The 24,760-nt window shown below is 37.4% G+C and overlaps 1 protein-coding gene across 17 annotated transcripts in view; it reads left to right on the top strand.

Annotated features, from left to right (window-relative positions):
- GTDC1 (glycosyltransferase like domain containing 1) overlaps positions 1 to 24,760 on the top strand; it is a 446,641-nt gene that overhangs the window by 66,240 nt on the left and 355,641 nt on the right. For all 17 annotated transcript variants that reach the window (XR_007478257.1, XM_049711959.1, XM_049711957.1 and 14 more), the window contains exon 2: positions 20,645 to 20,708. The gene's annotated coding sequence lies outside the window, so the exon portion shown is untranslated. The remainder of the gene's footprint in view (positions 1 to 20,644; positions 20,709 to 24,760) is intronic.

Genomic DNA, 24,760 nt, shown 5'->3' with positions numbered 1-24,760 from the left:
TCTCTAGTGGGCAGGTTCACGTCTGGTGGTGTGTTTGGGGGTGTCTGTGGCCTTATTATGATTTTAGGCAGCCTCTCTGCTAATGGGTGGTGTTGTGTTCCTGTTTTGCTAGTTGTTTGGCATAGGTTTTCCAGCACTGTGGCTTGCTGGTCGTTGAGTGAAGCTGGGTGCTGGTGTTAAGATGGAGGTCTCTGGGAGATTTTCGCCGTTTGATATTATGTGGAGCTGGGAGGTCTCTTGTTGATCAGTGTCCTGAAGTTGGCTGTCCTACCTCAGAGGCAGAGCCCTGCCTCCTGGCTGGAGCACCAAAAGCTTTTCATCCACAGGCTCAGGATAAAAGGGAGAAAAAGTAGAGGGAATTAGGAGAAGTATGAGTAAAGAAAGAAGGAAAGGAGGGTAGGAAGGAAGGAAGAAAGAAAGAAAGAAGCAAAGAAGGAAAGAAAGGAGGGAGGGAGGGAGGGAGGAAGGAAGGAAGGAGGGAAAGAAGGAAAAAAGAAAGAAAGAAGATACAGTAAAAATAAAATAAAGTATAATAAAGTTATTGAATTAAAAAATTCTTATTTAGAAAAAAAAAAAAAAGGGACGGAAAGAACCTTAGGACAAATGTTGGAAGCAAAGCTATACAGACAATATCTTACACAGAAGCATACACATACACCCTCACTAAAAGAGGTAAATGGGGAAAAATCCTAAATCTTGCTGTCAGAGACCACCTCCTCAATTTGGGATGATTCGTTGTCTAAAGGAGGGAAGGAAGGACGGAAAGAAAGAAAGAAAGAACGAAGGTAAAGTATAATAAGGTTATTAAAATTAATTATTAAGAAAAAAAAATTTTAAAAAAAACATGGACGGATAGAACCCTAGGACAAATGGTGGAAGCAAGACTATACAGACAAGATCTCACATAGAAGCATACACATACACATTCACAAAAAGAGGAAAGGGGAAAAAATCATAGATCTTGCTCCTAAAGTCCACTTCCTTAATTTGGGATGATTGGTTGTCTATTCAGGTATTCCACAGATGCCGGGTACATCAAGTTGATTGTGGAGCTTTAATCCGCTGCTTCTGAGGCTGCTGTGAGAGATTTCCCTTTCTCTTCTTTGTTCTCACAGCTCCCAGGGCTAAGCTTTGGATTTGGCCCTGCCACTGCGTGTAGATCGCTGGAGGGCGTCTGTTTTTTGCTCAGACAGGATGGGGTTAAAAGAGCCGCTGATTGGGGGCTCTGGCGCACTCAGGCCGGCGGGGACGGAGGGGCACAGAGTGCGGGGCGGGCCTGCGGTGGCAGAGGCCGGCGTGACTTTGCACCAGCCTGAGGCGCGCTGTGCGCTCTCCCGGGGAAGTTGTCCCTGGATCCCGGGAACCCGGCAGTGGCGGGCTGCACAGGCTCCGCGGAAGAGGGGTGTGGAGAGTGACCTGTGCTCGCATACAGGCCCCTCGGTGGCGGCAGCAGCAGCCTTAACGTCTCCCGCCCGCCTCTGGGGTCCGCGCTTTTAGCTGCGGCTTGCGCCCGTCTCTGGATTCCGCGCTTTCAGCCGCGGCTCGCGCCCGTCTCTGGATTCCGCGCTTTCAGCCGCGGCTCGCGCCCGTCTCTGGATTCCGCGCTTTCAGCCGCGGCTCGCGCCCGTCTCTGGATTCCGCGCTTTCAGCCGCGGCTCGCGCCCGTCTCTGGATTCCGCGCTTTCAGCCGCGGCTCGCGCCCGTCTCTGGATTCCGCGCTTTCAGCCGCGGCTCGCGCCCGTCTCTGGATTCCGCGCTTTCAGCCGCGGCTCGCGCCCGTCTCTGGGGTTCGCGCTTTTAGCCGCGGCTCGCGCCCGTCTCTGGAGTTCCTTTAAGCAGCGTTCTTAAACCCCTCTCCTCACGCCCCAGGAAACAAAGAGGGAAGGAAAAGTCTCCTGCCTCTTCTGCAGGTGCAGGCTTTTCCCCGGACTCCCTCCCGGCTAGCTGTGGTGCACTAACCCCTTCAGGCTATGTTCAAGCCGCCAACCCCAGTCCTCTCCCTGCGCTCCGGCCTCAGCTCGCAGCCCCGCCCGCCCCGGCGGGTGAGCAGACAAGCCTCTCGGGCTGGTGAGTGCCGGTCGGCACCGATCCTCTGTGCGGGAATCTCCCCGCTTTGCCCTCCGCACCCGTTGCTGTGCACTCCTCCGCGGCTTCGAAGCTCCCCCCTCCGCCTCCCGCAGTCTCCGCCCGCGAAGGGGCTTCCTAGAGTGTGGAAACTTTTCCTCCTTCACAGCTCCCTCCCACTGGTGCAGGTGCCGTCCCTATTCTTTTGTCTCTGGTTTTTCTTTTGCCCTACCCAGGTACGTGGGGAGTTTCTTGCCTTTTGGGAGGTCTGAGGTCTTCTGCCAGCCTTCAGTAGGTGTTCTGTAGGAGTTGTTCCACGTGTAGATGTATTTCTGGTGTATCTGTGGGGAGGAAGGTGATCTCCGCGTCTTACTCTTCCGCCATCTTCCGCCTTCTCCCCCTACTACCTCATTTAATGGAAACTCATTCTCCCAAATTATTAAGACTTAAAGGGCTTCCCTGGTGGCGCAGTGGTTGAGAGTCCGCCTGCCGATGCAGGGGACATGGGTTCGTGCCCTGGTCTGGGAAGATCCCACATGCTGCGGAGTGGCTGGGCCCGTGAGCCATGGCCCCTGAGCCTGTGCGTCCGGAGCCTGTGCTCCGCAATGGGAGAGGCCACAACAGTGAGAGGCCCGCGTACCACAAAAAAAAAAAAAAAAAAGACTTAAAGATGTCTCAGTCAACCATAATTTTTCTTTCCCATGCTTCTCTCAACTGATCACTTATCCCTTTTGACTAATATTGATTTCTCTTGTGTCCATTGTGTCTTTACATTGAGACTGTAAGTCCATTGGAGGCAGGCATCTGTCATAGTGCTTCACATATAATATGTAGTTTCTAAAAAAATGTTGATTCGAATCCTTTGAATGCTAATTTTAGCTTTAATAAAAATCTGATATCAAGATGGTTTTAATGTCTTAATCTAAAATCATCCTGTGGTAATTTCACATATTTTACTGCTAATCACCTTGTCTGGATGATAGCTTTTTGTATACTTATAACTCCTGCCTTCTCTTTTTCTTCAGTTCACATATCTATGAAGAGTTTAAGACTATACCATTCCTCAGACTTAAAACCTTTTTGTTGAGTTTATTGTTGTTTAACTCCCCCTCCCCCAAATTTTGATTGTTTCCTAAATGATTCAGCTCTTACTAGACTTAAAAATATCATGGTCAACATTGTTGGGTGGTTTCTTTGTGAAAATATTAAGAAGCCAGTGGTAAAAGATCTTTATATTACATTTTAATTTTTGTTTGTAAAATTAGATGTCTTAATTAAAATTGCTTTATATTTAATGTGGTACTTTTATACTGTTAATTCTTAATTATTATTATATTTTGGATTGGGAGTCCCTTAAGCATTAATTTTTTCATACATTGGGAGAGAAAAGCAATAAATGTCAAGAGATTGAGTGAAGAAATCAATTGTATGTAGTATGGTAAAACCCTTGTGTTGACACATACTGGTACATGTTAGCTGTTTGGTGCATACGTTTCTTTATTGGCATTGGGAACATAATCTTTTGAAACCATCATTGTAAAAGTGAAGCTGTCATTGTAAAACTTAAGATTTTGACAATAAGAACTGCTCCTCAATATGGGAAGCTTGTTGAATTTCTCATAAAACCACAAACCATGAACTTCTCTTGGAGAAAGATACTTTTTAAATGACCTGACATGTTTTAAAGAAAAGGTGGATCCTTTTGGTTTATGAGCAGGAGAGCCATTGCATTGCATTTCCATGTTAAACTGCACACACAAGATCTGGATTTTAAAAAGGAAAGAACTTTCTCAGGTGATTAACTTTCAAATAATTTCTTATGTAATTAATTTAAAAATAATGTCTTTAATTTTTAGAGCAGTTTTAGGTTTAGAAAAATTGAGTGGAAGGTACAGAGGGTCTCCCCTCCCTAACCTCCCCCACCATCAAATCCCCACCAGAGTGGTACATTTGTTACAACCCATGAACAAACATTGATCCATCATTATCAACAAAAGTCCTTAGTTTAAATTAAAGTTTACTCTTTTTGTGTTAGACATTCTAAAGGTTTTGACAAATGTATAATGAAACATGTATTCACCCTTGTAATATCATACAGAATAGCTTCACTGCCCTAAAAATCCCCTGTGATTCACCTAATCATCCTTCCCTCCCTCTTTCCTGTAAATCCCCTGGCAAACCACTGATGTTTTTACTGTCTCAATAGTTTTGCCTTTTCCAGAATATCTTATAGTTGGAATCAGGCAGTATGTAGCCTCTTCAAATTGGCTTCTTTCACTTAGCAATATGCATTTAAGACTATTCCATGTGTTTTCATGGCTTGATAGCTCATTTCTTTTTAGTGCTGAATAATATTCCACTGTCTGGATGTACCGTTTATCCAGTCACCTTTTGAAGGATAGCTTGGCTGTTTCCAAGTTTTGGCAATTCTGAATAAAGCTGCTGTAAACATTTGTGTGCAGGTTTCTGTGTGGGTGTAGGTACCAAGGAGCATGATTGCTGGATTGTATGGTAAGAATATGTTTAGTTTTAATTTTGTAAGAAACTGTCAAACTGTCTTCCAAAAGAGGCTGAACCATTTTGTGGTCTCACTACAAATGAAGGAGAGTTCCTGTTGCTCCACCTACTCTTCAGTATTTCAGGTGTTGTTAATGTTTTGGATTTTAGCTGTTCTAATAGGTGTGTATTAATTTACTATTCCCTGATGACATGTGATGTTGAGCATTTTCATATGCTTATTTGCCATCTGTATATCATCTTTGATGAGGTGTCTGTTCAGATCTTTTGCTCATTTTAAAATTGGGTTTTTTCAATACCATATGATATCACTTATATGTGGAATCTAAAATATGACACAAATGAACCTATCTGTGAAACAGAAACAAAATCAGGGACAGAGAATAGACTGGTGGTTGCCAAGAGGGAGGGGTGTGGGAGAGGGTAGGAGTGGGAGTTTGGGATTAGCAGATGCAAACTGTTTTATATAGAATGGATAAACAACATGGTCCTACTGTATAGTACAGGGAACTATATTTCAATATCCTGTGATAAACCATAATGGAAAAGATATGAAAAAGAATGTATATACCTGTATAACTGAGCCACTTTGCTGTACAGTAGTAATGAATACAAGATTGTAATTCAACTATACTTCAATAAAAATAAATTTTAAAAAATTGGGTTGTTTATTGTTGAGTTTTAAGAGTTTATTTATTTATTTTTAAATTTTTGGTGTATTTTGGATGAGTCCTTTATTAGGTATGTCTTTTGCAAATATTTTTGCCCAGTCTGTGGGTTGTCTTATTTTCTTTTTTTTTTTTCCCATGTCTTATTTTCTTGACATGTCTTTTGCAGAGAGGAAGTTTTTAATTTTAATGAAATCCAACTTACCAGCTTCCTTCCCCCCAGCCGCCCCCAATTTTGCCTTTGGTGTTGTGTCTAAAAAGTCATGGCCAGGGCTTCCCTGGTGGCGCAGTGGTTGGGAGTCCGCCTGCCTATGCAGGGGACGAGGGTTCGTGCCCGGGTCCGGGAGGATCCCACATGCCGCGGAGCGGCTGGGCCCGTGAGCCATGGCCTCTGAGCCTGCGCGTCCGGAGCCTGTGCTGCGCAACGGGAGAAGCCACAACAGTGAGAGGCCCGCGTACCACAAAAAAAAAAAAAAAAAAAAAAAAAAAGATAAAAAAAAAAAATGTCATGGCCAAACCAGGGTCATCTGCATTTTCTCATGTATTATCTTCTAAGTGTATTATAGTTTTGCATTTTACATTTAGGCCTGTGATCCATTTTGAGTTATTTTTTTGTGAAGGGTATAATGTCTATATCTAGATTCAAATTTTTACCTGTAGATGTCCAGTTGTTCCATCACCATCTGTAGAAAAAACTGTCCTTCATTGAATTGCCTTTGGTCCTTTGTCAAAGATCAGTTGATTATATTTGTGTTGGTCTATTTCTGGGCTCTCTTTTCTGTTCCTTTGATCTATTTGTTCTTTCACTGGTACCACACTGGCTTGATTACTGTGTAATTAATTTTTAAAATAATAATTAGTAAACTATTTAAGTGTTTTTTGTTAAGATTTGTGAAACAAGTTATCTTAAACCAATTTCTTATATTAAGTGTGAGATATGTTATTTTTAAAAATAGATACATTATTGGTAATCATTTTAGTAAAATTTATGTACAGTAGAAACACTGTCATAATGGAAAGAAATAAAATTGTAATATTTTTACTTTAAAGAAACTATACTCTTATTCAGTAGCTTGTTTTATAAGTTCTGTTGGCTCTTTAATACCTATTAAAGAATTTACTTTTTCAAATATGAAATAATAGTTTAAATGTGATTATTAAAAAGTCTGGATTAATCTTCTAAAATAACACTGTCCAGCATGAGAAATCAATATAGCTGTTCTTATATTTTTTTGAAAGCTGTTGCTTTTTTAGCATTAGGAAGAAATGACATTACTTGTCTGAAATATTTCATGGTGTAAATCAATGTGTAAACCCTTTAGTTTGTGAAACAAATTGAGCTAGAGCTTGCAGGATGCTGATAAATACATGGCACATTTTTTTGCCTGGAGACCTATTCAGGAGAAAAAAAACTAACCAGTAATATAAAGTAATATGTGGTAAGCACAGTGTGGGTGGCAGTGCAGTAAGCTCAGTAGTACGTTATTGTGACTGGTGACTATAAACTAGTGATATCACACAGCTAATTTTTACTCATGGTATCTTTAGCCTTGTGTGTCAGAAACACAATGAATTTACAAAGAAGTCATTAGGTTATTGGGATGATTGTCAGCCATGATCAACTGCTAAGAATGTATTTTTTTATATCAGTTTTATTCAGGTATAGTTTACTTACAGTAAACGGTACCCATTTTAAGTGGGCAATGTGGTGAGTTTTGACAAAAGTACACAGTTGTGTAACTATGACCACAATTATGATTTGGAATGTTTGTATAACCCCAGAAAGTTCCCTTGTGCCCCCTTGAAGTCAACCCCCCCCACCTCCAATCTCAGTGTCCAGTCAATTGCTGATCTGCTTTCTGTATTGTAGATTGGCTTGCATTTTCTAGAATTCTTAGGAGTGTGTTTTGCTAAATGCAGAAGATATGTTCTTGAAAAATTGATGGCAAATTGATTTTTTATAAAATGAACAATATGTTTTATTAAAATTTTTGAGATGCTCAAATGAAGTTCAGTTGGTATTATTCCTCTTATTTTGGGTTTCAAGTTTTTCTACCTTGTATTCTCTCTGTAATAACTTAAATCTATATTTCATGTAGCTTAATATATAAAACCAACTCATGACATGTTATTTTGTAGAGCAAATTATCCTTTAGTAGTTATACTGTTATCTCCTCATTTGCTTATTTATAAAAGTTGATAAACAATACAAGAAATAAAAATCTACAGATCCTGTTGTTGTTATTAGAATTCAGTACCTTCTTTATTCCATACAGTTGTCATTCAATCGACAGTTTAACCTTGCTGTGTAAAAGGCCATTTGCCTTGTCCTTATGCCCTATTGCTCGGACCTCTGGGAATAGGAGAGTTAGGGTGGATAAAATAGCTCTTTACTTCATAACATTCTGTTCTTTGTGACACCTATTACTCATATGTAGTCTATTCTAAAGCATGCTGAAAAGTAGCAGTTGATCTCATGGAGAAAATAGCCCCACCAAGGTGAAATATTAGAATCCTTTTATGACTTTTTATCAAATGTACTGAAACGTTTACCTCTTTTTATAGGAAAGAGTTAAGAATCCTTTGCATATTAGAATGGCTGGAGTTTTCTGGTTTTGCCCAGAAACGTTCTGTTTCTAGAATTTATGCTGCTTCATTTATTAGTCATTTTGAAACTAGTTCTAAATAAAAGCCAAACATTATGAAAAGATTTTTCATCTTTGCTCCACCAAACGTATTTAAATTTCTAGTTAATTTGGAAATCTTGTACTCACATAAAGACAAATAATTCTAAACTTATTTAATACAGTAACACTTTGGGTAACTGATGTTCTACTAACCAAATCCTTAAGTAACTGGCATTTTGAAATGATAAATGTGTTATCTGTTAAGAAATCTTGAAGATCTCCGTTTAAACACTGCTTCACTGAAGCCTTCAGACCAAAGAAAAAATGTGTCAGTAGTCAATTTGAGTGAGACAGTATATGTGGGATGGGACTAAACGGCAATAGATAAGAGCAACCAACTTGAGAACTTAATGGTGATTATCCTTCTCAAAACGAGTCAGTCAATACTCTTTTTTTTTTTTTTTTAAAGTAATGCACAGGCTACTTTTAAAATTTCTTCATTTTGGGGGATTGTCTTCAGAAGCCCAGGCATATTCCATTTAGCCTATACTGTGATGGCTTACACATAGTCCTCCCTTCAGCAGGTTAAATCAAATGGGGGAAGAGACATAAACTATTACCTGTCACAAAGCAGATTGCACCAATGTTCTAATAGTGGCATCTAATGGTACAGTGGGGAGGGAAAAAATAATTCTGGCTTGGATGTCAGGGAAGGCTTCATGAAGTGATACTGTTTATAAATAGAGTGATGAGTTGCATTAAAATTTGTATTTTTACCCCCATTTACAAAGTTACTATTTACTTTAGAAAATTTGGAAAACCAGAGAAGCATTGAGAAAAAAGAAAAAAAAATTAAATTACCATTAATGTTTTCATAGGCAATCCATTACCTATGGATTACCTTTAGCTATATTTTCACCTGTCACTTTTAATATGGACATTTCTCCATGTCATTAAGTGTTTTTCTGCAACATCATTTTAAATAACTGCATAGTCATTTAACTACTGTATAAGGCAGAGGGACTGGCAGAGGCCAGGTGACAGCAAAGTGTCCACTATGTTTAGAGAATGAGGACATCTAGGTCCACGTGAGGAGAGTGTGGGAAGCAGTTGGAATAGGATAGATTGAGACTTGATAATGGATGCCCAAGGCCTGAAGCTTTGAATCTGTTTTGTAGGTACTCTTTCACCCAGCTACCATCAGTTGTATGAATTCTTCCTTGACTTATGGTCGGCAAAATGAATTGACCTCTGGTTTATCCTCTCGTAATACTTTGTGCATGCACACTCATGCATGCATGTACACTCACATGTTAGCATGCACGCACACACACACACACGTTTTAAGTATCTATGTGCCTGTCTTCCCCATTAGAATATATCTTTGTGTAAGCGTGTGACAATTAATTCGGTCTGAGTTAAGGAAAGCACAGCAGGTCAGTTCTTAACATTCTTGGTGGTTGGGATGCCATTGAAAACTGGCTGATGGACAGGAGGAAGATGGATTTAAAGGAAGAGAGAACAGAAGGTTATTGCGTTGTCCAGATTTGAAGAAATAAGTCTCTGATGTAATAGGCTACTGAGAGTGGGAGGGATATTATTTCCAACAATTATATTCTGATCATTCCCAGGGATCTCATTCTTAATTTTGGAAATTAACATTTTGCTTTAAACCTTTTTTCTCTTTTTGTTTCCTTTGAGACTAGTCTGAAACAATTTTAACTCTTGATTTTATTAAAATTAAAAAAAACAGTGATGTTTTGGTTACACAGTTGATTAATATTAATTATGATCTGAAATACCATCTTAATTACATTTGGTTAAAGAAAAACACTAAATAGTGTTTTTGGAATAGAATTTTGGATGAAAATAATTGGTAAAAATATATTATCATTTATGGCCATTTCCTTATTCTAGCAGATTCATTGTCTAAGAATGTTAACCTTAGTATTATCAAAAAGATTCTTTAGTAGATGAAATTTGAAATATTATTAGAACATTCCTTTATTCTTATAAAACATGACTAATTTCTCCACAAAATTTCAATATTAAAAATAATGAATTTTCACCAAGATGAATGTTTATTCAGATACTGAAGATTTGGTTAAGGATTTTCCTGGTGGCACAGTGGTTAAGACTCCGAGCTCCCAATGCAGGGGGCCTGGGTTCAATCTCAGGTCAGGGAAGTAGATCCCACATGCATGCTGCAACTAAGAGTTCGCATGCTGCAACTAAGAAGCCTGTGTGCTGCAGCTAAGACCTGGCGCAACCAAATAAATAAATAAAATAAATATTTTAAAAAACGGGACTTCCCTGGTGGCGCAGGGGTAAAGAATCCACCTGCCCATGAAGGGGGCACGGGTTCGAGCCCGGTCTGGGGAGATCCCACATGCCGCGGAGCAACTAAGCCTGTGCACCACAACTACTGAGCACCTAGAGCCTACTACCGAGCACCTAGAGCCTGTGTTCTGCAACAAGAGAAGCCCACTGCAATGAGAAGCCCGCGCACTGCAACGAAGAGTAGCCCCCGCTCTCTGCAACTAGAGAAAGCCTGTGCGCAGTAACGAAGACCCAACACAGCCAAAAATAAATTACTTAAAAAAAAATGTTAAAAAAAAAAGAATTAGTTAAATGTTGTGTATTTGCTTATTGATTGACTGCTTAAAAGCAAGGCCAAATATTTTTATTTAAAAAGATGCACCGTATAACGAATTTTTGAATAGCATACCACTGATGAATCTTTACTTTCGAAGATGCTTTTTATTGGCTAGTGCTCTGCTAAGAACAACAGACTAATGTATTTAGAAATTTTCATGATGCTAATTACAATTTATTAAGCACTTACTGTATGTCAAGCTCTGGCTCGAATAGTTAAGGGACATTCTGTTATTTAAAAACACCCCCTGATGAGGTGGGTCTTATCTATTATTACATGAGGAAATTGAAGCTCAGAAAGGTTACGTTTCTTGCCCAGGATTACACATGTAGCAAGTAGCAGAGCAGGAGGTGTTTTTCTCTGGTTTGTGTGTCTTTTCATTATTAAGCGTTATTTCTTTTAAAGTGTTATGGGAAAGACCTTAAGGAATGTTAATACTGTAAGTGGCATCACATGTGAATGGTATATATGCCTCTCCATCAGCAGATGACTATTTTGTTTACTAATTTCTTTTAGTGGATAACTTCTCATCTTTTTTGATCCTTCCAAAATTGCATACCCAGCACTGGCATGAATGAAAAAAAAAAAAGGGCTACCATAAGATTATTATTTAGCTAGATTTTTCATTCTTATATCCTGTTTAAAAAATAAGAGTATTTTCTTTGAAAAACTTTCTGTACTTATTGAGACAACATTGGTATCCTCATTTAATGTGTGTGATTGATAGATATAATTTTATATTTACTTTTTAACTGTCTTATACTTTCAAAAACCATGTAAAGCCTCTCCAACTGCTATTTCTCCTTAACAGTATCTTTAAGAAGCAGTCACAACATGTTTCTTCCTGAACACCCAACAGTTTAGCATTCTATCAGATGTTTTGCAGGGCTTCAGCAAGTCGTTATAGTGAACGTCTTCAGGAGGCAATGAAGTAGGCAGAGCGCTGCGGCCTAGACACCTGTAGAGATTGAAACACCTGCCCTCAAGCAAAAGCTAGTAATTAGTTGCTCAGATTCCCTTGCAAACTTCCCCAGTGTTGTTGCACATGAAACACAAAGATCACAGGGATGCTGTCATGAGCTCCGCACTGTTGGAGTTGTTTATGCCCATTCAATTTTTAATGTTCCTATAAGACATTTTGATGGGAACCCTGAGCCCAGAGGGATTTGCACACTTGATCAAACCTGTGATGAGTTAAATATAGAAGTAAAGAGAAACCTTTGGATTACATTGACTGTTAACTTTTAGCATGGTGTTAGTGGAAAACATTAACATGATCCTAGAGGCAAAGTTGTGTTTGATCAACCTTCACAATTTTTTGTTTCTCGACAGCAGGTATAGCTTCAGTAAATCTAAACAAGTTCTTTAAGGCTTATAGATCCAAGTGCAGGTGGATATCTGGATGGCATCGTCTGAATATTTTAAAAGATGATTTTATATCAACCACTTTTATCAAAATTGAACTGTTCTCATATACCAACCTTTTAATCCTACCACTTTGTCATATACAGTTTATATTACTAAAGAATGAGATGATAGGTGATTGAATTTTAGTAAAATACAGTAGTAAATATGAATTGGATATTTTGGGGCCAAAGAAATTTATTACTCAGAGTACTTGGAAAGTCTTTTTATACCATTGTTTTAATTTTAACACTATATATACTCGATACTATGCGGGATAAAAACTAGTGGTTTACTGGGTAGTTTTTAACTTTGGGATTCAGTTCTTTGATTATTATATTTGTGTAAGTTGTTAATAAATGGTTTCACTAAAGATCCATTGCTGATGATCCTTAAATATATTTAGTGTGAAAAATGCTATAATTTCTAATATCATAGCAAATTTGGTTCAGATTTATTCTGAGACAAAATAACTCTAGCACCTCATCCTTTAAGCATAGTATGGTGGATATACATGCTTCCTAAACTGGTTCTTAGAGACAAATGTGTGTCGTGGAGTTGTCAGAGTAGAACTAAAGAAGGTTATACAGCCCTGGACTATCATTGGCAGAGATGCTAGTGAATGTGGTCAGCCCATTGTGCCTCACGTTTTCCTTCATTAATACATAGGTAGACTCTTCCAGTGGGTTTCTGAGTGTAGTTTCTTCATTAGTTCCTCAGGAAAAGTGAAATGAATGATGTGTTAAAAAGCTTACCTCTAGCTTTTACATGTGCCTGCCTTTTTTAGCCGTAGTCAGCCTCAATGTGGATGGGACTTGGGATGCTCCACTTGTAAGTTGATGACCGTGATGCTAGCTATCATAAACAAAGTACTTTTGCATGTTATACGTAGAACGTTTTGGCTAGTTTATACCTCATTGACTTTCAGGAATTTCACAGAAGTCATTCCTAAGAATTGGTCTGTCTTTAGTGGCCTTTGGAATTCCTAATAACTTCATGTACATGTTGCATAAAACATTTGCAGTCTGTTTCTTACATAAATGCTCCATGTGCCCTGGGTCAGTAACTTATTTATTGTTTTATCCTTGATGCCTAACTCAATGCAGTCCGTGTTGGTTGGATTAGTGAATGATTGAAAATACTGTGCAATGCATATGAATAGCCCATGCAAACACTATAATAAAGGGTGGATCATATGGAACACTTTCTGTAATAGAAATGACTTTTTTTCTGTATATTTTTTTCCAGTGTAATCCTAGGTTGATTTTTTTCTAGAATAAGTATCTGTGATTTGACTTTACCTTTTTACTATCAGTGCGTCAAAAATATTGTGTGAAAAAAAGATTTTATATATTTACTAAAGTGAAATATTTCTTAACTCTAAGTCTCAATCTGGACCCATTGAGCTTACTTAGCTTTGTTTTCTACTCCTCTCTAACCATTTGTTTCTCCTGCTGTTCTGGACAGACTTTTCACCCTGTTTCAGAATAAGCTGCACTTCTTCCTGGCGTCATGCCGTGCGTGGTCTCTGAGCTCCAGTCTCATGAACTCCTGAGTTTCTTCTGTTTTTGACTTACCACTTTAGAATTAAATCATATGTGTTTCTATATTTTGCAAAATGTATGTCTACATGTAGTAATGTCATTCCTATGATTTTAAAATTTAAAAAATTTTAATCCTTTTCTTTCTGGCCTATGGCAGTAGTCACTCGGTACATGCTAGTTAATCTCTAGCTTTGTAGTAGGAAAATAAATTTCCAGAGAAAGTGAGAAAGACAGACAAATAGACAGAGACAGATAGGAGTGAAGGAAAGAAGGAGAGAAGACGGAGGGAGGGAAGGGGGAGGAAGGAAGGAAAGAAGGAAGGGAGGGAGGGAGGGAGGAAGGGAGAGAGGGAGCGAGGGCAGACCAGCATATTTTGTGGAATAGGGAAGGAGCAATGATTTTAGAATTTGAAAGACTTGAGTTCAAATTTCAGTTCTGCCTCCTCGCTTTGTAATGTTCAACGGGTGTAAATGATATTAATATCTACGTGGTAAGCTTGTTGTGTTAAATTAATTAATGTATATAAAGTGCTTATTAGCACATTCTCTGCACATAATACATGTTTACAAATCATAGCTAACTCTATTATTTTGCAGGTGAGGAAAGTGAGGTTTAGAGAGCTGACCAGTGGTCATTCAGTCAGTAAATTCTGGAGAGATGACTGAAGCCCAGATTTTTCTTACTCTAAAGCAGTGTTTCTCAAACATTAGTGTACATCAGAATTTCCTGAAGGGCTCATCAGAATACAGGTTGCCTGACCCCACCCTGGAGTTTCTAGTTCAGTAGGTCTGGGATGGGGCCTGGGTATTTGCATTTCCAGTAAGTTTCCACCTGCTGCTGCTGTTGCTCCCATTGCTGGTCCAGGGACCACACTTTGAGACCCAGTGCCCTCTAGCAGTATTTCTCAACCATAGCTGCACGTGTAAGAAATCACCTGGGAGCTTCTAAAAATTGTTGATGAAACCAAAATCTTTGATCCTGTGGTTTAAGTATCAGCTTTTTTTTTTTTTAAAAAAAAAAGCCCTCCAGGTGATTCTGTTGTGCAGCCAGAGTAGGTAACGCCACTCTGCCTAAAGCTAGACTCTTGGCAATTTTCCATTAGAACTGGGTACCAAGCAAAGCACTGGCCTTGAACACCTCTTGGGTGCTCAGTGAGGCAAGGCCACTGTACTGTGTTGTTTTTGTCCCGTGATGATTGAAAACAATTGCTCCAGCCTAGAATTCTTTTATTACTTCAAGTCTTCTCATTATTTGTGTCTATTGTTTGAATTTCTCCATCCAGTTTCACCCTCCAGTGTCTTGAATATACTCATCAATCTGTATTTTATGTTACTATTTGGCAGAAGCAACTATTTAGCAATAGTTGACTTGAAGTACAAAGTAAATAAAGGAATGTATCTAATTAAAAAATCACTTTAGCAACCTACTGTACTTTTAGAGTTCTAATTATGAGTTTGTTCTTCTCATCTCAGAAGAGAGGCTGTTGGAAACCTTATGTTTTTATTTTAGGGTACCCAGTTATTGGTTAGAACAGATTATGATAGCTGGGCACCCAGGAGTATATTTAAAAAATGCAGCAGATTAATTGGTAATATTTCAGTCATTTCTTCTGTTACATGATTCAGTCAATAAATGTATACGAACCAAGGCATCCATTACTGGATAAGAGTAGGCAAGGGTGGGAGGGAGATGCAAGAGGGAGGAGATATAGGGATATATGTTTATGTATAGCTGATTCACTTTGTTATACAGCAGAAACTAACACATCATTGTAAAGCAATTATACTCCAATAAAGATGTTAAAAAAATAGCAAAAAAAAAAAGAGTAGGCAAAATACCACATAATTTCATTAACCTTTAAGCAATGAAATTATAAATCCCTATGCAAATGATTAAGGTTATCATTGTCTATCACCCCTTTTTGATACCTACAGACTGTTAATTCTTCTCTGTCCTGCTGAGTCTTATTAAAACTTCTGACTGATGTGCTTTTATTAAAAGGTTTAGAATTTACCAATTTAAAACACTTGCTTCACACTATCACCTCTAATTTAACTAGGCCATTAAACACAGTATTTTGCAAAGGGAAAAAGTCAATAGCTGTTTCTTTAAAAAAATAATAAATTGAAATGAATTTTAAACTCTGCTTAGAGGTGAGCAACAGCTATATAGTACTAGGTCTTTTGATAGTTGATTTGTTCCTTTAGTATGCAAATTTTACGTTTACAAAGATCTACAGCTTTTATTTAAGAAATATGCCTGGAGGCTAGATTGGTAAGCTTTAGGGAGATATCTAGTTTGGTGTGAAATAAATAGTTGTTAAAGGATCATATGAATTGGGTCCCAGAAGATGAAGAGTAGAGCTGAGACAGATTGAGAAAAACTGACCGTTATTTCATTTCATTTGGCTAAAAATACCACTAAATTAAAAATGAAGACAATAAATGATGGCAACACAAAGCAAATTAATGTGAATAAGCCTTTTTTGGGGGTAGATTTTGTGAAAAGTTCTGACCTGTTAGAAGTTTAAAGAAAAGGGCTTACTACATCCCTGACAGCTTTACAGCTTTGGGTGGAAGACTTTCTCTTGGCCAAGGAGGAAGGAATGGGTCACTGCTGCCCAGTGAAGTCTGCAGCATCACTTTTGGTCAGTGAGATGACAGATGTCATAGAATATGCTCACATTCAAAAGAAAAGGACTCAGGGTTGCTTTCTTAGGTTGGAGACTATAGGCTAAGCAAATAATGTCATAGATTTCTAGCTTTGGGGAAACTTTGCATCACTGATCTTTTGGAATCTCTGACCGATTTTTTTTTTCTTAAACAACTTTTTATTTTAATTTAAAAAGGGTATGAAATATATTTCTATGTTGATAGCTTGTAGAATTCTTTTTACTTTTTTTTTTTTTTTAACATCTTTATTGGAGTATAATTGCTTTACAATGGTATGTTAGTTTCAGCTTCACAACAAAATGAATCAGTTATATATATACATATATTCCCATATCTCTTCCCGCTTGCGTCTCCCTCCCTCCCACCCTCCCTATCCCACCCCTCCAAGCGGTCACAAAGCACTGAGCTGATCTCCCTGTGCTATGCGGCTGCTTCCCACTAGCTATCTACCTTACGTTTGGTAGTGTATATATGTCCATGCCTCTTTATCGCTTTGTCACCGTTTACCCTTCCCCCTCCCCATAGTCTCAAGTCCATTCTCTAGTAAGTCTGTGTCTTTATTCCTGTTTCACCCCTAGGTTTTTCATGACATTTTTTTTTTTTTAAATTCCATATATATGTGTTAGCATACGGTATTTGTCTCTCTCTTTCTGACTGACTTCACTCTGTATGACAGACTCTAGGTCTATCCACCTCATTACAAATAGCTCAATTTCATCTCTTTTTATGGCTGAGTAATATTCCATTGTATATATGTGCAAATGAAGCAACTGACAAAGGATTAATCTCCAAAATTTATAAGCAGCTCATGCAGCTTAATAACAGAAAAACAAACTACCCAATCCAAAAATGGGCAGAAGACCTAAATAGACATTTCTCCAAAGAAGATATACAGATTGCCAACAAACACATGAAACAATGCTCAACATCATTAATCATTAGAGAAATGCAAATCAAAACTACAATGAGATATCATCTCACACTGGTCAGAATGGCCATCATCAAAAAATCTACAAACAATAAATGCTGGAGAGGGTGTGGAGAAAAGGGAACCCTCTTACACTGTTGGTGGGAATGTAAATTGATACAGCCACTGTGGAGAACAGTATGGAGGTTCCTTAAAAAGCTACAAATAGAACTACCATATGACCCAGCAATCCCACTACTGGGCATATACCCTGAGAAAACCATAATTCAAAAAGAGTCATGTACCAAAATGTTCATTGCAGCTCTATTTACAATAGCCCAGAGATGGAAACAACCTAAGTGTCCATCAACAGATGAATGGATAAAGAAGATCTTTTTACTTTTTTTAAAAGTGCGTCTGTCTTTTTAGATGTTTTTAAGCAATTAGGCTCTCAGAGATAGGATATTCGAACAGCATTATCTACCAATTGAAATGGCCTCTGTGTATGCATGTTTGTTGTGTATTTCTGGTGGTGGACTGTGAGGTGTGGAGGGCAGGGTTGATGATGATGTGTGAAGGTGGAAAGCTAGAGTCTTTCACTGAGGCTGAAGTCCCAACTCCTCTACCAGCAAGGACCCCTCTATGCATATATATATATATATATATATATATATATATATATATATATATATATATATATGAATAGATAGATTTCCATACCCTTTTCCTCTTCAATATTATTTTATTTTTATTTTTGAACTTCAAGACTATTCTTAAAATTTTCTTTTGTTATTTCTGTTTTAAAAATTTGTTATTGGATTATAGTTGATTTACAATGTTGTGTTACTTTCTGCTATACAGCACAGTGAATCACTTATACATATACATATATCCACTCTATTTTAGATTATTTTCCCATATAGATCATTACGGAGTATTGAGTAGAGTTCCCTGTTTTTAAAACTTTTGAATTATCACTGTTTACTTGGTTCAAATTGAAAAAATATAATTTTGAGGGATATGAAATCTCTCCTCCTATACCTCAGTCCCTAACACTCATGTTCTTTATACACATGAACCAGTGTTATTGTTTTTTTGTGCCTCCTTCTAGACATATGTATACATATATAATCAATATGCAGATTTATTTTTTCCCATGTTTTTATTTATATATTTACCTTGTGAGCTTTATATTTTGGAAGTTTTTTAAAAAAGTGTGAAACTGCATTTAAATATATAGGCTGTATAGCCCTATTCAGATAGGAATTATTTCTGTAAGTTTTTTATAAACATTGAAATTCTTTTAAGAACCAATCCATCTCCCTAACATACCACATACATATGTGCATGCACACAGACACACAGACACACAGACACACAGACACACACACACACACAGAGCTTTGTGAAGCAGAATTACATGGAAGTCTTTGGAAGTTTCCCTGGTTATGAATCAAAGCCTGACTTTCCTCTGTGGCCTCAGTGGGCATACCCCATTTCTGAGGCCCATATAGTTTTCATGTCCACATGGTAATGTTTTCCTATTCCTGAGAAATTCTCATTTGGATGCTTTAGGCTCAGAGCAGATGACTCTTTTGTGTCTTCTTTCATTATTTCATTCTTATCCTCTCCTAGTTTTGCTTCTAAATTTTCATCACACTTGGTTTTATTTAATTTGACTTTTTCTGGTCTTAGTTGAGTGTATAAATTTAAGAATATTGGGAGCCACCTAAGGCTGTTTTGTTCTTTTAAATTTTACTTCTGTAGAGTCTGAAAAAAGTAGTGATGAGAGTTTGGGATCCTGGAGCCAGATTGCCTAGGTTTGAGTCCTAGAACATGACCTTGGGTAGCCTTTTTTTGACAGCAGAAATTGATCAGATTTGTCTGTAGAAGCAAAAAACAAAATTCTTTTAATTGAATGGAACTTGCCAAGAATTTGGATAGAATGTGGTTCTTTATTAAATATTAAAGGTATGAAGTATTCAGTATCCTTAGCCAGGTTTTCAGGAATGCTGTTCAGTACCTGTTCTCAATCCTCTCTTCTAAAGACAGAGCGTGTATCATAAAATCCTAACTCAGTCCAGGTGTATGTATTTTGATGTTCGGAAATAATGAGGTTGTGATTCTTTGTCTCTGAAATGAAGAGGTCTGACTAGCTGTCCCTACAGTCCCTCCCCCATCTCAATTCTCTACGACCCTGACTAACTTTGAGGATTGGAGTGAGCATCTCTGTGATGTACTAGATAGATGTAGGACGTTCTTGCATGTCTCGGTCACATCATCTTATTTATTTGTTTTCTTTCATGTATCACACATTGAAATGATGTTGCTGATATAGTTGTCTCCCATCATCCTTCTTCTCCTCCCCAAAATTAAGCTCCAGCAGGGCAAGCTTTGTTTGTCTTGTTCACTGATGAATTCCCAGCACCAGAGTGATGCCAGGGAGATGCTCAGGAGGTGAATGTCTAAATACACTGTTTTCTTTGAGAGAATATACTCTATAGTCATTATGTGAAATAAGCCATCTCGAGTTATTTTGTTCTTTTTTTTTCTCTTTCCTTGATTTATGTCTTCTCAGTGTTTGTTTATTGTTGTTGTTTTGGTGACACCTCAGCTCAAGATCCTCTCTCTAGCTGTGAATGCTTTCCCATCTTGTTCATAGTTGGTGTCTGGAAGGTTCTCCAACCTGTTTTTTATTCTGGTGTAGGTTATTCTGACTCTGATTACTGTTTTGAATAATTATTTTAGGAGATGTGTTTGGCTAATCCTGTGATTTTGTGCTATGTAAACTGTTTGGGAGCCACATTTCTTACTGCTTTGATAGCTCCTTCTTTTTGCTTGTCATATAGGATTCTTTTTGGATGAGTTGCTCTGTTAGTTCTGACCCTGTCAGTGTTGATATACCTAAGGATTCTGACTTTAATATATACAGAACAGGAGAGTCAGAATATGCACCCATCATTCTCTTCACTGTGTATGGCAGGCAGAGAACATAGGGCTGTGTAAGTTAAGTAACAGTTTAAACTTGATGTTATGTTCTCCCAGAAAGTAGTGTTCTTAAGGTGTTTACCCCAGATCTGCAAGTGTCTGTGCACCTCCATTGTTTTCCAAACCTGGATTGATTATCTATATGCATTCCAACCTGCCTTTGAGATTTTAGACTATACTCAGCACAAGTTCTTCACAGTTTTTTGGATTATAGACCTCTCTGCAAATCTCGTAAATTATTGACCTTCTCCCCAGAGACATACACATTTACATAAACCCACACATTTTTCATATATCATTCAGGAGTGCATAGACTCCTGAGGGCTGTCCATATACCAAGGTGAAGGACTTCTAATCTGAATTATTATTATTTTTTTGAGTCATAATTAATTTGGGAAATCCTTGGAAAGACTGAAAAAAGCTCTTAGTTAAGACTCAAAGTATTTCTGTTCTTAGAGGTTCTTTTCCCCTCTTAGAATATCCAAGAATCAGACTACTAGATCATTTAAGTAAACTCTTGTCCAGGTCAGGATTCAGAATTCAGATTGGGCTTAATTTGAAGATACCAACCTAACTATGTCCTTTGTGATTTCACAGATATCTCTTCATTAGCCAGATCAGACATATGTAAAGAGAGACATCAGTAAATCCGGATCATCAGGTAAGCAAATGGGACTTCATTTTTATTTCTCCATGAATTAAGTCCTCTGGCATTATGTGGTCATTTCCTATTATCTACTCTTTACTGCAGTGTGGGTCAGTAGATGATAAATATTTCTAAATAGATGATAAATATTTCTAAAGAGGAGGAAGCATATCCTTTCTTAAGTTTTACCAGATCACTTCCTTGGCTACTTGAAGTCAGATTTCTTTATTTTTATTTTATCTCATTATTATTTCATATATTCACACTTCAATAGTAAATAAAAATTCCCTGCTCTTCTTTTTTGTATATACTTTGGAGAGTTGTGGACAGCTCTCATATTGTTCTTTGGTTGTCAGCCAAGTTATACACATTTAGCTCCTTTAATCTTTCTTTGTAATTCATTTGGCTTGGCTGCTTTTTCTAGATTTCCCCCCATTTCATCTGCATCATTAATAAACAGAAAACACAGGCTATACCCTGGCTTCTTCTATACCTTTCATTCTTTTTGCTTCCTGCTTTTGCCTCATATTCCTTGCTGAATTAAAGCCAGCCAGACATCACTCTCTGGACCACTTTGGCAATACATGAATGCCTTGCCTACAACTATCAGTGTCCCATGCGGTAATAGCATCAGCAGTATATCCTAGAGGAAAGAAAGGAAATGCAAAAGGAGAACTGTGAGGAGGAAAATAATGGTTTTTTTTTTGATTATATGGCAGACTTACCCTTGCCGCCCAGAGCAAATCATCGTACCTGAAACCTTTATCACAGGTTTTGTTTGTCCCAAAGTATTGTGCATGGGCACTAATTTAAGTAAGAGAAGCGTGTATATTGTTTGGAGTTTGGCCACTGTTCTCTCTGGATTTCTTCCCCATGTTCTCCCTCCCCTGTTGCCTTTCCCATCACTGATCGTGACTTGCTATCAGAATCTGTGGCTATGAACAAAACTGGGCAGGGGATCATTTTGGCAGAAATTAGATAGGCTTAGGTGGTAAATGCTCCATGCCTCTATGTGTAACATCTGAGGCAAGTGCTTTAGTTCTTGCTATTTCTGTAACAGCCGTTGGTCTTCTTTTCACAGCTGATTCAGTGGAGATGTGCAGGAGGAAGGGACTCGTAGACCTTTGGTGCTATTCATCCACGCTGTAGTAGTTTTCACAACTTCTTTTCCCCCCCTGATTGACAGGGAGAAGCATACTGCTTCTAGATGATGCTGAGCTTAGTGTAAAATATGCCAGCATGGGATCTGGGCTTGTCACAGTTCATTCTTTCTTTTCATTTGGATTGTAGAAAATGGACCTCTACTTCTACTTATCTTGTGCATTAGAGAGAAAAAGGTCATACCTCTAGGAGCTAATGGCTTATTGGTATTTTTGGTCTCCAGATTCAGGTAGTAGATTTAGTTGAAGCTTGCAGCAGCACACACTTGGTTTTCTCATTTGTGTTAGCTTTGCTTCTAGTACAGAATTGAATAGGATAGAAGAGACGGTTTTCCTGTTTGTGTCTGTGGCAACTTCATAGATGATTTGTGGTTTAATCCTTCAAACATTTTCGATCGTTTATCACCTCTTTCCCTGAAAAGGCATACAATATTCAGATTCTAATGTTATAATCTTTTAATCAGATTATTTAATTTTGGAGAACTCAAGTTCACAATAGCAGCTGAGAAAGTTGCCTCTGAATAGTGACCTAAAAATTATAATACTTATATTAGTTCTTTTTTTGTGAGATTTTATGGCCTTCCTTCATACTCTCAGATTTTAAACAAGATTAAGTGATGGTGTATCATGTACTTCTTGGTCTCTGGCCTCTTAAACAGGTAAATATATGACTTGGACCCCTTTTAAGTCTGATTTTTTAAAAATGTTAATCTCAAATGGCTTTTAAACTGTCGACAATATTGTACTCACGCTAATTTCTTTAGGCAATTGATCCATTCTTCAGCATAACTTTTGTTTCTTGGGTCTTTTCAAGACCTGTCAAAGAAAACAAAATGCTAACCTGACTTTAAAGGGGCAAAATAAATGCCCCCCCTCTGTACTATATTATTCTTTGTTCTCTATGTGCATCAAAGTGACAATCCCACACTGTCTCAATTGAGGGAGCCTAGCGCAAAAATAAAAAACAGCCTGGCACTGTTCTAGGCTGGCAGCCAAAATGTTTTGTGTAGCTTGGTTCTGGCAGTGGTTTTCATAAGGCAGAGGGTCGACCCTCCCAGCCTCACTGAAGGAAAGCAAGCAGCCTTAGTTTTTCCTACTTATACCATTTCTTTTCCCTCGTCTTCCTCTTTCTTCACGTAAAACACCATCATGAAAAAAAAAACTTGTTCTTAAATAGAGACATCATTCTCCTCACAACTTCCACATTTACTAAATGGCATTGTTCCTTATAGAAGCTTGTGCTAAATTTGCCTTTTCCAGCTCTCCTAGAGATTTCCTTCACAGTTGCATTTTTGCCATACTTTTCAGAAAACCCTTCTGAATATTGCTAACTTTCGTCATGTTGACATAGTATTTTTGATTGGTAGGAATCTTGTCTTGCTTCACAGCTTATTATTTGAATTGAAACTCTTGAGTAATATTTGCTTATATTACATGGATTTTTTTGCCAAGCTATCTTTTGTTGAGACCAAAAAGCTTGCTATTGTTTTCTATTTTTGTCAGACTCAGAGTCAGTTCATATCTTTTATAGATTGAGTACTCATTTTTGGAATGTCTGATAAGTGTAGCTAGATAAGCAAGTGAGCTTCCATTAAATACAAGGATGTGCATTAAAATTTTTTTCCTTTGAAATCAAAATGCAAGGTAAAACACAAAAGCATTTTTTAAGTTTCCCAATGTTTTCTAAATTGTAATTAGTGACCTGTTATTACAAGGGACGTGGAAATGTAGCACTATGATTTTTAAGTGATGATTTGAAGAGGAGACTAGATTTTCACTATGAGCAAACATTCTATGAAATTTCGTAGAATGTTCCTCAAAATGTAAATGTGTTTTCTGTTGTATTAAGCAAAACAAATGATTTACTTTCATGTGATCTACTTTAAAAATTAGTGTTTTACAATCAAGATACAAATAATTAAATAGGCAGAATTTGTTTTCTTAGGAGGAGATTGATATTATTTTGACTGATTTTTATTTTTAAAATTGTCAATGATTTCTAGCAATGAGAAAATTACTTTGGGAGGAAAAACTCCTGTATTTTTGTAAATGTGTAACAAATGTGACTAAAAAGAAAGAAAACAGTGGTTTGTGTTAGAATGATGAATGTGAAACATTTTTGTATGCCATATATGCTGGAAAATATATCTATTATGAATACATTAAAACAAACTTGTGCAATCTAACAGTTGTTCTTTTTTTTTCCAGAGATTTTTAATTTAAAAAATGCTTTAAAATAATTAAAAGGATTTGTAAAACAGGTATATCAGAAGTATGCATTAAATAATCTCACCTGTTATTTTCTCTCATTCTCAAGACAGGTTCAGCAACATATTGGCTTATTACTTTAACAAAACAAACAAATACTCAAATTGATTTGTATGTATAATGCATGTGTATTAAATGCTGTGATTCTTGAGTCCCTCCAATGCTGTTTTTTTTTTTTTAAACTTGTATTTAAGTGGCTTTTTCTGTAGAGCAGCTAAAATGAATCTGAGTGAGGTGCTTGTTAAGTTATATTAATTAAATCTTTAGGTCAACATTTTAAGCTTAAGAATGATGGTGTTTTTGAGAAGGAATGCCAGTGAAATTGTTTTTTCTTCTTGGTCCAGTTAAGTGCATGACTGTCTTGAGTCCTTTGTGTCAAGGTTTTTTTTTTTTTTTTTTTTAACACCTTTATTGGAGTATAATTGCTTTACAAAGGTTTTTTAATATTAGAATTGGAGGTTAAAGATGGTACAGATAAAAACTCTTTCCTTCTGTATGTTCACATATGTTGAATGTTAATTGTATATTGAATACTGTTTATTGACTTTAAGTACATTTTCTCCATTGGTATAATTTTTATTTGCAGTTAAGCCCTTTATCTTTTTTGTGGTAGGAATATATCTTTCAATGAGTTAGGAA

This window comes from Orcinus orca, chromosome 7 (genome assembly GCF_937001465.1).
Source record: "Orcinus orca chromosome 7, mOrcOrc1.1, whole genome shotgun sequence".
In the NCBI taxonomy this organism is placed as follows: Eukaryota; Metazoa; Chordata; class Mammalia; order Artiodactyla; family Delphinidae; genus Orcinus; species Orcinus orca.
This window is presented reverse-complemented; position numbering and strand designations above follow the sequence as displayed.